The sequence below is a fragment of the Mustelus asterias genome, chromosome 13 (assembly GCF_964213995.1).
Source record: "Mustelus asterias chromosome 13, sMusAst1.hap1.1, whole genome shotgun sequence".
NCBI classification, from domain to species: Eukaryota; Metazoa; Chordata; class Chondrichthyes; order Carcharhiniformes; family Triakidae; genus Mustelus; species Mustelus asterias.
The window spans coordinates 57,646,169-57,659,381 of record NC_135813.1 but is presented as its reverse complement, the minus strand read 5'-3'; the positions used below and the strand labels follow the sequence as shown (position 1 = coordinate 57,659,381).

Sequence of the window (13,213 nt, the reverse complement as noted above, 5' to 3'; positions counted from 1 at the left end):
TCCATATAGGACAAAGGCACAACTGAGGTCCACCACACTGCATTGCACATTGTTTTCCACCATTATACCTTTCAATCCCATTGAGCACACTGCTGCTTCTGACAAACAGGCCAAGTATCCAAGGATGCAACTTGGTGTGCACAAAGACAACTGGATTCAACCGTCTCACTTTCGTAATTATCTGCAATGATACCAGTGACTTTAACATTGCAACTCAGTCCCTCATTGGAAGCACAAAGCTGCCAGAATTGATGTCTTTGAAGTTTGGATCTGTCAGGTGGAAATGTTCAGATCAATGCCACTGGGTAGAAGGTCAGGGTGTGCAAATTTCCTTTCTTAAATCTGCAGGATCAGGATGTGCTGGTCATTGTTTGTGGAGAAGTCATTGCTGATGTATCACGTTAATGTCTTGGAATCGAGGAATGGCATGGGAATGAGAATGTGAAATGTTTAATTGGGAAGATGGTTGGATTATGGGTTGTTTTGGAAGGAGTTGTGGTTGAGTGGCAGCTGTGTTGCTTGGGTTAGGCGAAGTTGTCGCTGCAAAAGGGACTGAGAAAAGCATGTTTCCCAACAGATTGTAAAATGGAGTTGGTGTGCAGGAGCTGAGTGAGTGCAGATTGTTTGTGGTGCAGGAATGGAGAGTGTTTGGCACTGCCTGTTCAATGAGGTGGGATGAATGAATGGTTGTGCTTTGTTTTTGCACAAAGGAAATGTGTGCACGCCTGTTCAGTTAGAATACAGAATATGTAGCACAGAATGGAAATCCATGTCAAAACAAGTTGTCAGGATGGCCGAGTGGTCTAAGGTGCCAGACTCAAGGAGTGTAATTCCTTGTCTAGTGTTAAGGCTGGTGAATTCTGGTCCCTCTTTAGGGGCGTGGGTTCAAATCCCACTCCTGACATTTCCATTTTACATGACAAATGTCGCCACCAGAAACACAATGTCTGCAAGACTTGAGTGCAATTTGCCCCTGCCTCCTTTTACTGCTTCAATGCTATTTACAATTCAAAACAAACACAGCTTCCATTTCCACAACCATATCATTCACACGCAAAACTTTACACAGACGCATTTGTCTCAATTTACATGCACCGAATCACAGTGCTTCTTTCAAACTTTAAGATTGAATTATACAAGCAGCAATCTTCGGACGGCTCAGCTGTGACCACCTGCTTGCTGCATTGCACATTGTTTTCCACCATTATGCCTTTCAATCCCATTGAGCACACTGCTGCTTCTGACAAACAGGCCAAGTATCCAGGATGCAACTTGGTGTGCACAAAGACAACTGGATTCAACCGTCTCACTTTCGTAATTATCTGCAAGGAGACCAGTGACTTGAACATTACAACTCAGTCCCTCATTGGAAGCACAAAGCTGCCAGAATTGATGTCTTTGAAGTTTGGATCTGTCAGGTGGAAATGTTCAGATCAATGCCACTGGGTAGAAGGTCAGGGTGTGCAAATTTCCTTTCTTAAATCTCCAGGATCAGGATGTGCTGGTCATTGTTTGTGGAGAAGTCATTGCAGATGTATCACGTTAATGTCTGAGAATCGAGGAATGGCATGGGAATGAGAATGTGAAATGTTGAATTGGGAAGATGGCTGGATTATGGGTCGTTTTGGAAGGAGTTGTGGTTGAGTGGCAGCTGTGTTGCTTGGGTTCGGCGAAGTTGTCGATGCAAAAGGGACTGAGAAAAGCATGTTTCCCAACAGATTGTAAAATGGAGTTGGTGTGCAGGAGCTGAGTGAGTGCAGATTGTTTGTGGTGCAGGAATGGAGAGTGTTTGGCACTGCCTGTTCAATCAGGCGGGATGAATGAATGGTTGTGCTTTGTTTTTGCTCAAAGGAAATGAGTGCACGCCTGTTCAGTTGGAATACAGAATATGTAGCACAGAATGGAAGTCAATGGCAGAGCAATTTGTCAGGATGGCCGAGTGGTCTGAGGCGCCAGACTCAAGAAGTATGATTCCTTGCCTTGTGTTAAGGCTGGTGAATTCTGGTCCCTTTCTAGGGGCGTGGGTTCAAATCCCACTCCTGAAATTTCCATTTTACATGACAAATGTCGCCACCAGAAACACAGTGTCTGCAAGACTCGAGTGCAATTTGCCCCTGCCTCCTTTTACTGCTTCAATGCTATTTACAATTCAAAACAAACACAGCTTCCGTCTCCACATCCATATCATTCACACACAAATCTTGACACAGACACACTTGTCTCAATCTTCATGCACCGAATCACAGTGCTTCTTTCAAACTTTAAGATTCAATTATACAAGCAGCAATCTTAGGACGGCTCAGCTGTGACCACCTGCTTGCTGCATGATGCGCTATCAATAAGGCGAAAGACTACCGATATGCCAATATAAGTGTAGGCTTTTATTCACAACAGAATCAGGAGCAGATCCCATCAAATAACCAACCTGGACTGAACAAGGGGGAGGAGACAGCCACCTTTATACTCGGTGCCGAGGGGAGGAACCAAACTGGAAGGGGATGTGTCCAGGTATGACAAACACACACAACGGTGGTCCATATAGGACAAAGGCACAACTGAGGTCCACCACACTGCATTGCACATTGTTTTCCACCATTATACCTTTCAATCCCATTGAGCACACTGCTGCTTCTGACAAACAGGCCAAGTATCCAAGGATGCAACTTGGTGTGCACAAAGACAACTGGATTCAACCGTCTCACTTTCGTAATTATCTGCAATGATACCAGTGACTTGAACATTACAACTCAGTCCCTCATTGGAAGCACAAAGCTGCCAGAATTGATGTCTTTGAAGTTTGGATCTGTCAGGTGGAAATGTTCAGATCAATGCCACTGGGTAGAAGGTCAGGGTGTGCAAATTTCCTTTCTTCAATCTGCAGGATCAGGATGTGCTGGTCATTGTTTGTGGAGAAGTCATTGCTGATGTATCACGTTAATGTCTTGGAATCGAGGAATGGCATGGGAATGAGAATGTGAAATGTTGAATTGGGAAGATGGCTGGATTATTGGTTGTTTTGGAAGGAGTTGTGGTTGAGTGGCAGCTGTGTTGCTTGGGTTCGGCGAAGTTGTCGCTGCAAAAGGGACTGAGAAAAGCATGTTTCCCAACAGATTGTAAAATGGAGTTGGTGTGCAGGAGCTGAGTGAGTGCAGATTGTTTGTGGTGCAGGAATGGAGAGTGTTTGGCACTGCCTGTTCAATGAGGTGGGATGAATGAATGGTTGTGCTTTGTTTTTGCACAAAGGAAATGTGTGCACGCCTGTTCAGTTAGAATACAGAATATGTAGCACAGAATGGAAATCCATGTCAAAACAAGTTGTCAGGATGGCCGAGTGGTCTAAGGCGCCAGACTCAAGGAGTGTAATTCCTTGCCTCGTGTTAAGGCTGGTGAATTCTGGTCCCTCTTTCGGGGCGTGGGTTCAAATCCCACTCCTGACATTTCCATTTTACATGACAAATGTCACCACCAGAAACACAATGTCTGCAAGACTCGAGTGCAGTTTGCCCCTGCCTCCTTTTACTGCTTCAATGCTATTTACAATTCAAAACAAACACAGCTTCCATTTCCACAACCATATCATTCACACGCAAAACTTTACACAGACGCATTTGTCTCAATTTACATGCACCGAATCACAGTGCTTCTTTCAAACTTTAAGATTGAATTATACAAGCAGCAATATTCGGACGGCTCAGCTGTGACCACCTGCTTGCTGCATTGCACATTGTTTTCCACCATTATGCCTTTCAATCCCATTGAGCACACTGCTGCTTCTGACAAACAGGCCAAGTATCCAGGATGCAACTTGGTGTGCACAAAGACAACTGGATTCAACCGTCTCACTTTTGTAATTATCTGCAAGGAGACCAGTGACTTGAACATTACAACTCAGTCCCTCATTGGAAGCACAAAGCTGCCAGAATTGATGTCTTCGAAGTTTGGATCTGTCAGGTGGAAATGTTCAGATCAATGCCACTGGGTAGAAGGTCAGGGTGTGCAAATTTCCTTTCTTAAATCTCCAGGATCAGGATGTGCTGGTCATTGTTTGTGGAGAAGTCATTGCAGATGTATCACGTTAATGTCTGAGAATCGAGGAATGGCATGGGAATGCGAATGTGAAATGTTGAATTGGGAAGATGGCTGGATTATGGGTCGTTTTGGAAGGAGTTGTGGTTGAGTGGCAGCTGTGTTGCTTGGGTTCGGCGAAGTTGTCGATGCAAAAGGGACTGAGAAAAGCATGTTTCCCAACAGATTGTAAAATGGAGTTGGTGTGCAGGAGCTGAGTGAGTGCAGATTGTTTGTGGTGCAGGAATGGAGAGTGTTTGGCACTGCCTGTTCAATCAGGCGGGATGAATGAATGGTTGTGCTTTGTTTTTGCTCAAAGGAAATGAGTGCACGCCTGTTCAGTTAGAATACAGAATATGTAGCACAGAATGGAAGTCAATGGCAGAGCAATTTGTCAGGATGGCCGAGTGGTCTAAGGCGCCAGACTCAAGGAGTATGATTCCTTGCCTTGTGTTAAGGCTGGTGAATTCTGGTCCCTTTCTAGGGGCCTGGGTTCAAATCCCACTCCTGACACTTCCATTTTACATGACAAATGTCGCCACCAGAAACACAATGTCTGCAAGACTCGAGTGCAATTTGCCCCTGCCTCCTTTTACTGCTTCAATGCTATTTACAATTCAAAACAAACACAGCTTCCGTCTCCACAACCATATCATTCACACACAAATCTTGACACAGACACACTTGTCTCAATCTTCATGCACCGAATCACAGTGCTTCTTTCAAACTTTAAGATTCAATTATACAAGCAGCAATCTTAGGACGGCTCAGCTGTGACCACCTGCTTGCTGCATGATGCGCTATCAATAAGGCGAAAGACTACCGATATGCCAATATAAGTGTAGGCTTTTATTCACAACAGAATCAGGAGCAGATCCCATCAAATAACCAACCTGGACTGAACAAGGGGGAGGAGACAGCCACCTTTATACGAGGTGCCGAGGGGAGGAACCAAACTGGAAGGGGATGTGTCCAGGTATGACAAACACACACAACGGTGGTCCATATAGGACAAAGGCACAACTGAGGTCCACCACACTGCATTGCACATTGTTTTCCACCATTATACCTTTCAATCCCATTGAGCACACTGCTGCTTCTGACAAACAGGCCAAGTATCCAAGGATGCAACTTGGTGTGCACAAAGACAACTGGATTCAACCGTCTCACTTTCGTAATTATCTGCAAGGATACCAGTGACTTTAACATTGCAACTCAGTCCCTCATTGGAAGCACAAAGCTGCCAGAATTGATGTCTTTGAAGTTTGGATCTGTCAGGTGGAAATGTTCAGATCAATGCCACTGGGTAGAATCTCGGGGTGTGCAAATTTCCTTTCTTAAATCTGCAGGATCAGGATGTGCTGGTCATTGTTTGCGGAGAAGTCATTGCAGATGTATCACGTTAATGTCTTGGAATCGAGGAATGGCATGGGAATGAGAATGTGAAATATTGAATTGGGAAGATGGTTGGATTATGGGTTGTTTTGGAAGGAGTTGTATTTGAGTGGCAGCTGTGTTGCTTGGGTTAGGCGAAGTTGTCGCTGTAAAAGGGACTGAGAAAAGCATGTTTCCCAACAGATTGTAAAATGGAGTTGGTGTGCAGGAGCTGAGTGAGTGCAGATTGTTTGTGGTGCAGGAATGGAGAGTGTTTGGCACTGCCTGTTCAATGAGGTGGGATGAATGAATGGTTGTGCTTTGTTTTTGCTCAAAGGAAATGAGTGCACTCCTGTTCAGTTAGAATACAGAATATGTAGCACAGAATGGAAGTCAATGGCAGAGCAATTTGTCAGGATGGCCGAGTGGTCCAAGGCGCCAGACTCAAGGAGTGTGATTCCTTGCCTTGTGTTAAGGCTGGTGAATTCTGGTCCCTTTCTAGGGGCGTGGGTTTAAATCCCACTCCTGACATTTCCATTTTACATGACAAATGTCGCCACCAGAAACACAATGTCTGCAAGACTCGAGTGCAATTTGTCCCTGCCTCCTTTTACTGCTTCAATGCTATTTACAATTCAAAACAAACACAGCGTCCATCTCCACAACCATATCATTCACACACAAAACTTTACACAGACGCATTTGTCTCAATCTTCATGCACCGAATCACAGTGCATCTTTCAAAATTTAAGATTCAATTATACAAGCAGCAATCTTAGGACGGCTCAGCTGTGACCACCTGCTTGCTGCATGATGCGCTATCAATAAGGCGAAAGACTACCGATATGCCAATATAAGTGTAGGCTTTTATTCACAACAGAATCAGGAGCAGATCCCATCAAATAACCAACCTGGACTGAACAAGGGGGAGGAGACAGCCACCTTTATACTAGGTGCCGAGGGGAGGAACCAAACTGGAAGGGGATGTGTCCAGGTATGACAAACACACACAACGGTGGTCCATATAGGACAAAGGCACAACTGAGGTCCACCACACTGCATTGCACATTGTTTTCCACCATTATACCTTTCAATCCCATTGAGCACACTGCTGCTTCTGACAAACAGGCCAAGTATCCAAGGATGCAACTTGGTGTGCACAAAGACAACTGGATTCAACCGTCTCACTTTCGTAATTATCTGCAATGATACCAGTGACTTTAACATTGCAACTCAGTCCCTCATTGGAAGCACAAAGCTGCCAGAATTGATGTCTTTGAAGTTTGGATCTGTCAGGTGGAAATGTTCAGATCAATGCCACTGGGTAGAAGGTCAGGGTGTGCAAATTTCCTTTCTTAAATCTGCAGGATCAGGATGTGCTGGTCATTGTCTGTGGAGAAGTCATTGCTGATGTATCACGTTAATGTCTTGGAATCGAGGAATGGCATGGGAATGAGAATGTGAAATGTTGAATTGGGAAGATGGCTGGATTATTGGTTGTTTTGGAAGGAGTTGTGGTTGAGTGGCAGCTGTGTTGCTTGGGTTAGGCGAAGTTGTCGCTGCAAAAGGGACTGAGAAAAGCATGTTTCCCAACAGATTGTAAAATGGAGTTGGTGTGCAGGAGCTGAGTGAGTGCAGATTGTTTGTGGTGCAGGAATGGAGAGTGTTTGGCACTGCCTGTTCAATGAGGTGGGATGAATGAATGGTTGTGCTTTGTTTTTGCACAAAGGAAATGTGTGCACTCCTGTTCAGTTAGAATACAGAATATGTAGCACAGAATGGAAATCCATGTCAAAATAAGTTGTCAGGATGGCCGAGTGGTCTAAGGCGCCAGACTCAAGGAGTGTCATTCCTTGCCTAGTGTTAAGGCTGGTGAATTCTGGTCCCTCTTTAGGGGTGTGGGTTCAAATCCCACTCCTGACATTTCAATTTTACATGACAAATGTCGCCACCAGAAACACAGTGTCTGCAAGACTCGAGTGCAATTTGCCCCTGCCTCCTTTTACGACTTCAATGCTATTTGCAATTCAAAACAAACACAGCTTCCATTTCCACAACCATATCATTCACACGCAAAACTTTACACAGACGCATTTGTCTCAATTTACATGCACCGAATCACAGTGCTTCTTTCAAACATTAAGATTCAATTATACAAGCAGCAATCTTCGGACGGCTCAGCTGTGACCACCTGCTTGCTGCATTGCACATTGTTTTCCACCATTATGCCTTTCAATCCCATTGAGCACACTGCTGCTTCTGACAAACAGGCCAAGTATCCAGGATGCAACTTGGTGTGCACAAAGACAACTGGATTCAACCGTCTCACTTTCGTAATTATCTGCAAGGAGACCAGTGACTTGAACATTACAACTCAGTCCCTCATTGGAAGCACAAAGCTGCCAGAATTGATGTCTTTGAAGTTTGGATCTGTCAGGTGGAAATGTTCAGATCAATGCCACTGGGTAGAAGGTCAGGGTGTGCAAATTTCCTTTCTTAAATCTCCAGGATCAGGATGTGCTGGTCATTGTTTGTGGAGAAGTCATTGCAGATGTATCACGTTAATGTCTGAGAATCGAGGAATGGCATGGGAATGAGAATGTGAAATGTTGAATTGGGAAGATGGCTGGATTATGGGTCGTTTTGGAAGGAGTTGTGGTTGAGTGGCAGCTGTGTTGCTTGGGTTCGGCGAAGTTGTCGATGCAAAAGGGACTGAGAAAAGCATGTTTCCCAACAGATTGTAAAATGGAGTTGGTGTGCAGGAGCTGAGTGAGTGCAGATTGTTTGTGGTGCAGGAATGGAGAGTGTTTGGCACTGCCTGTTCAATCAGGCGGGATGAATGAATGGTTGTGCTTTGTTTTTGCTCAAAGGAAATGAGTGCACGCCTGTTCAGTTAGAATACAGAATATGTAGCACAGAATGGAAGTCAATGGCAGAGCAATTTGTCAGGATGGCCGAGTGGTCTAAGGCGCCAGACTCAAGGAGTATGATTCCTTGCCTTGTGTTCAGGCTGGTGAATTCTGGTCCCTTTCTAGGGGCGTGGGTTCAAATCCCACTCCTGACATTTCCATTTTACATGACAAATGTCGCCACCAGAAACACAGTGTCTGCAAGACTCGAGTGCAATTTGCCCCTGCCTCCTTTTACTACTTCAATGCTATTTACAATTCAAAACAAACACAGCTTCCGTCTCCACATCCATATCATTCACACACAAATCTTGACACAGACACACTTGTCTCAATCTTCATGCACCGAATCACAGTGCTTCTTTCAAACTTTAAGATTCAATTATACAAGCAGCAATCTTAGGACGGCTCAGCTGTGACCACCTGCTTGCTGCATGATGCGCTATCAATAAGGCAAAAGACTACCGATATGCCAATATAAGTGTAGGCTTTTATTCACAACAGAATCAGGAGCAGATCCCATCAAATAACCAACCTGGACTGAACAAGGGGGAGGAGACAGCCACCTTTATACTCGGTGCCGAGGGGAGGAACCAAACTGGAAGGGGATGTGTCCAGGTATGACAAACACACACAATGGTGGTCCATATAGGACAAAGGCACAACTGAGGTCCACCACACTGCATTGCACATTGTTTTCCACCATTATACCTTTCAATCCCATTGAGCACACTGCTGCTTCTGACAAACAGGCCAAGTATCCAAGGATGCAACTTGGTGTGCACAAAGACAACTGGATTCAACCGTCTCACTTTCGTAATTATCTGCAATGATACCAGTGACTTTAACATTGCAACTCAGTCCCTCATTGGAAGCACAAAGCTGCCAGAATTGATGTCTTTGAAGTTTGGATCTGTCAGGTGGAAATGTTCAGATCAATGCCACTGGGTAGAATCTCGGGGTGTGCAAATTTCCTTTCTTAAATCTGCAGGATCAGGATGTGCTGGTCATTGTCTGTGGAGAAGTCATTGCTGATGTATCACGTTAATGTCTTGGAATCGAGGAATGGCATGGGAATGAGAATGTGAAATGTTGAATTGGGAAGATGGCTGGATTATTGGTTGTTTTGGAAGGAGTTGTGGTTGAGTGGCAGCTGTGTTGCTTGGGTTAGGCGAAGTTGTCGCTGCAAAAGGGACTGAGAAAAGCATGTTTCCCAACAGATTGTAAAATGGAGTTGGTGTGCAGGAGCTGAGTGAGTGCAGATTGTTTGTGGTGCAGGAATGGAGAGTGTTTGGCACTGCCTGTTCAATGAGGTGGGATGAATGAATGGTTGTGCTTTGTTTTTGCACAAAGGAAATGTGTGCACGCCTGTTCAGTTAGAATACAGAATATGTAGCACAGAATGGAAATCCATGTCAAAACAAGTTGTCAGGATGGCCGAGTGGTCTAAGGTGCCAGACTCAAGGAGTGTAATTCCTTGTCTAGTGTTAAGGCTGGTGAATTCTGGTCCCTCTTTAGGGGCGTGGGTTCAAATCCCACTCCTGACATTTCCATTTTACATGACAAATGTCGCCACCAGAAACACAATGTCTGCAAGACTCGAGTGCAATTTGCCCCTGCCTCCTTTTACTACTTCAATGCTATTTACAATTCAAAACAAACACAGCTTCCATTTCCACAACCATATCATTCACACGCAAAACTTTACACAGACGCATTTGTCTCAATTTACATGCACCGAATCACAGTGCTTCTTTCAAACTTTAAGATTGAATTATACAAGCAGCAATCTTCGGACGGCTCAGCTGTGACCACCTGCTTGCTGCATTGCACATTGTTTTCCACCATTATGCCTTTCAATCCCATTGAGCACACTGCTGCTTCTGACAAACAGGCCAAGTATCCAGGATGCAACTTGGTGTGCACAAAGACAACTGGATTCAACCGTCTCACTTTCGTAATTATCTGCAAGGAGACCAGTGACTTGAACATTACAACTCAGTCCCTCATTGGAAGCACAAAGCTGCCAGAATTGATGTCTTTGAAGTTTGGATCTGTCAGGTGGAAATGTTCAGATCAATGCCACTGGGTAGAAGGTCAGGGTGTGCAAATTTCCTTTCTTAAATCTCCAGGATCAGGATGTGCTGGTCATTGTTTGTGGAGAAGTCATTGCAGATGTATCACGTTAATGTCTGAGAATCGAGGAATGGCATGGGAATGAGAATGTGAAATGTTGAATTGGGAAGATGGCTGGATTATGGGTCGTTTTGGAAGGAGTTGTGGTTGAGTGGCAGCTGTGTTGCTTGGGTTCGGCGAAGTTGTCGATGCAAAAGGGACTGAGAAAAGCATGTTTCCCAACAGATTGTAAAATGGAGTTGGTGTGCAGGAGCTGAGTGAGTGCAGATTGTTTGTGGTGCAGGAATGGAGAGTGTTTGGCACTGCCTGTTCAATCAGGCGGGATGAATGAATGGTTGTGCTTTGTTTTTGCTCAAAGGAAATGAGTGCACGCCTGTTCAGTTAGAATACAGAATATGTAGCACAGAATGGAAGTCAATGGCAGAACAATTTGTCAGGATGGCCGAGTGGTCTAAGGCGCCAGACTCAAGGAGTATGATTCCTTGCTTTGTGTTAAGGCTGGTGAATTCTGGTCCCTTTCTAGGGGCGTGGGTTCAAATCCCACTCCTGACATTTCCATTTTACATGACAAATGTCGCCACCAGAAACACAGTGTCTGCAAGACTCGAGTGCAATTTGCCCCTGCCTCCTTTTACTGCTTCAATGCTATTTACAATTCAAAACAAACACAGCTTCCGTCTCCACATCCATATCATTCACACACAAATCTTGACACAGACACACTTGTCTCAATCTTCATGCACCGAATCACAGTGCTTCTTTCAAACTTTAAGATTCAATTATACAAGCAGCAATCTTAGGACGGCTCAGCTGTGACCACCTGCTTGCTGCATGATGCGCTATCAATAAGGCGAAAGACTACCGATATGCCAATATAAGTGTAGGCTTTTATTCACAACAGAATCAGGAGCAGATCCCATCAAATAACCAACCTGGACTGAACAAGGGGGAGGAGACAGCCACCTTTATACTCGGTGCCGAGGGGAGGAACCAAACTGGAAGGGGATGTGTCCAGGTATGACAAACACACACAACGGTGGTCCATATAGGACAAAGGCACAACTGAGGTCCACCACACTGCATTGCACATTGTTTTCCACCATTATACCTTTCAATCCCATTGAGCACACTGCTGCTTCTGACAAACAGGCCAAGTATCCAAGGATGCAACTTGGTGTGCACAAAGACAACTGGATTCAACCGTCTCACTTTCGTAATTATCTGCAATGATACCAGTGACTTTAACATTGCAACTCAGTCCCTCATTGGAAGCACAAAGCTGCCAGAATTGATGTCTTTGAAGTTTGGATCTGTCAGGTGGAAATGTTCAGATCAATGCCACTGGGTAGAAGGTCAGGGTGTGCAAATTTCCTTTCTTAAATCTGCAGGATCAGGATGTGCTGGTCATTGTTTGTGGAGAAGTCATTGCTGATGTATCACGTTAATGTCTTGGAATCGAGGAATGGCATGGGAATGAGAATGTGAAATGTTGAATTGGGAAGATGGCTGGATTATTGGTTGTTTTGGAAGGAGTTGTGGTTGAGTGGCAGCTGTGTTGCTTGGGTTCGGCGAAGTTGTCGCTGCAAAAGGGACTGAGAAAAGCATGTTTCCCAACAGATTGTAAAATGGAGTTGGTGTGCAGGAGCTGAGTGAGTGCAGATTGTTTGTGGTGCAGGAATGGAGAGTGTTTGGCACTGCCTGTTCAATGAGGTGGGATGAATGAATGGTTGTGCTTTGTTTTTGCACAAAGGAAATGTGTGCACGCCTGTTCAGTTAGAATACAGAATATGTAGCACAGAATGGAAATCCATGTCAAAACAAGTTGTCAGGATGGCCGAGTGGTCTAAGGCGCCAGACTCAAGGAGTGTAATTCCTTGCCTCGTGTTAAGGCTGGTGAATTCTGGTCCCTCTTTCGGGGCGTGGGTTCAAATCCCACTCCTGGCATTTCCATTTTACATGACAAATGTCACCACCAGAAACACAATGTCTGCAAGACTCGAGTGCAGTTTGCCCCTGCCTCCTTTTACTGCTTCAATGCTATTTACAATTCAAAACAAACACAGCTTCCATTTCCACAACCATATCATTCACACGCAAAACTTTACACAGACGCATTTGTCTCAATTTACATGCACCGAATCACAGTGCTTCTTTCAAACTTTAAGATTGAATTATACAAGCAGCAATATTCGGACGGCTCAGCTGTGACCACCTGCTTGCTGCATTGCACATTGTTTTCCACCATTATGCCTTTCAATCCCATTGAGCACACTGCTGCTTCTGACAAACAGGCCAAGTATCCAGGATGCAACTTGGTGTGCACAAAGACAACTGGATTCAACCGTCTCACTTTTGTAATTATCTGCAAGGAGACCAGTGACTTGAACATTACAACTCAGTCCCTCATTGGAAGCACAAAGCTGCCAGAATTGATGTCTTCGAAGTTTGGATCTGTCAGGTGGAAATGTTCAGATCAATGCCACTGGGTAGAAGGTCAGGGTGTGCAAATTTCCTTTCTTAAATCTCCAGGATCAGGATGTGCTGGTCATTGTTTGTGGAGAAGTCATTGCAGATGTATCACGTTAATGTCTGAGAATCGAGGAATGGCATGGGAATGCGAATGTGAAATGTTGAATTGGGAAGATGGCTGGATTATGGGTCGTTTTGGAAGGAGTTGTGGTTGAGTGGCAGCTGTGTTGCTTGGGTTCGGCGAAGTTGTCGATGCAAAA

The 13,213-nt window shown here is 44.7% G+C and overlaps 10 non-coding genes across 10 annotated transcripts; all 10 read left to right on the top strand.

Moving 5' to 3' along the window:
• The first annotated feature begins 784 nt into the window (after nucleotides 1–784).
• trnal-caa (transfer RNA leucine (anticodon CAA)) lies at nucleotides 785–904 on the top strand. Its single transcript has 2 exons — nucleotides 785–822; nucleotides 859–904. It is a non-coding gene; the product is annotated as a tRNA-Leu (tRNA).
• A 1,021-nt stretch (nucleotides 905–1,925) lies between these two features.
• On the top strand, nucleotides 1,926–2,045 carry trnal-caa (transfer RNA leucine (anticodon CAA)). Its single transcript has 2 exons — nucleotides 1,926–1,963; nucleotides 2,000–2,045. It is a non-coding gene; the product is annotated as a tRNA-Leu (tRNA).
• A 1,272-nt stretch (nucleotides 2,046–3,317) lies between these two features.
• On the top strand, nucleotides 3,318–3,437 carry trnal-caa (transfer RNA leucine (anticodon CAA)). The gene is made up of 2 exons: nucleotides 3,318–3,355; nucleotides 3,392–3,437. It is a non-coding gene; the product is annotated as a tRNA-Leu (tRNA).
• Nucleotides 3,438–4,458: 1,021 nt separating this feature from the next.
• Nucleotides 4,459–4,578, top strand: trnal-caa (transfer RNA leucine (anticodon CAA)). The gene is made up of 2 exons: nucleotides 4,459–4,496; nucleotides 4,533–4,578. It is a non-coding gene; the product is annotated as a tRNA-Leu (tRNA).
• A 1,272-nt stretch (nucleotides 4,579–5,850) lies between these two features.
• Nucleotides 5,851–5,970, top strand: trnal-caa (transfer RNA leucine (anticodon CAA)). Its single transcript has 2 exons — nucleotides 5,851–5,888; nucleotides 5,925–5,970. It is a non-coding gene; the product is annotated as a tRNA-Leu (tRNA).
• Nucleotides 5,971–7,242: 1,272 nt separating this feature from the next.
• Nucleotides 7,243–7,362, top strand: trnal-caa (transfer RNA leucine (anticodon CAA)). The gene is made up of 2 exons: nucleotides 7,243–7,280; nucleotides 7,317–7,362. It is a non-coding gene; the product is annotated as a tRNA-Leu (tRNA).
• Nucleotides 7,363–8,383: 1,021 nt separating this feature from the next.
• On the top strand, nucleotides 8,384–8,503 carry trnal-caa (transfer RNA leucine (anticodon CAA)). The gene is made up of 2 exons: nucleotides 8,384–8,421; nucleotides 8,458–8,503. It is a non-coding gene; the product is annotated as a tRNA-Leu (tRNA).
• A 1,272-nt stretch (nucleotides 8,504–9,775) lies between these two features.
• On the top strand, nucleotides 9,776–9,895 carry trnal-caa (transfer RNA leucine (anticodon CAA)). Its single transcript has 2 exons — nucleotides 9,776–9,813; nucleotides 9,850–9,895. It is a non-coding gene; the product is annotated as a tRNA-Leu (tRNA).
• Nucleotides 9,896–10,916: 1,021 nt separating this feature from the next.
• On the top strand, nucleotides 10,917–11,036 carry trnal-caa (transfer RNA leucine (anticodon CAA)). Its single transcript has 2 exons — nucleotides 10,917–10,954; nucleotides 10,991–11,036. It is a non-coding gene; the product is annotated as a tRNA-Leu (tRNA).
• A 1,272-nt stretch (nucleotides 11,037–12,308) lies between these two features.
• On the top strand, nucleotides 12,309–12,428 carry trnal-caa (transfer RNA leucine (anticodon CAA)). The gene is made up of 2 exons: nucleotides 12,309–12,346; nucleotides 12,383–12,428. It is a non-coding gene; the product is annotated as a tRNA-Leu (tRNA).
• The last annotated feature ends 785 nt before the right edge of the window (nucleotides 12,429–13,213 follow it).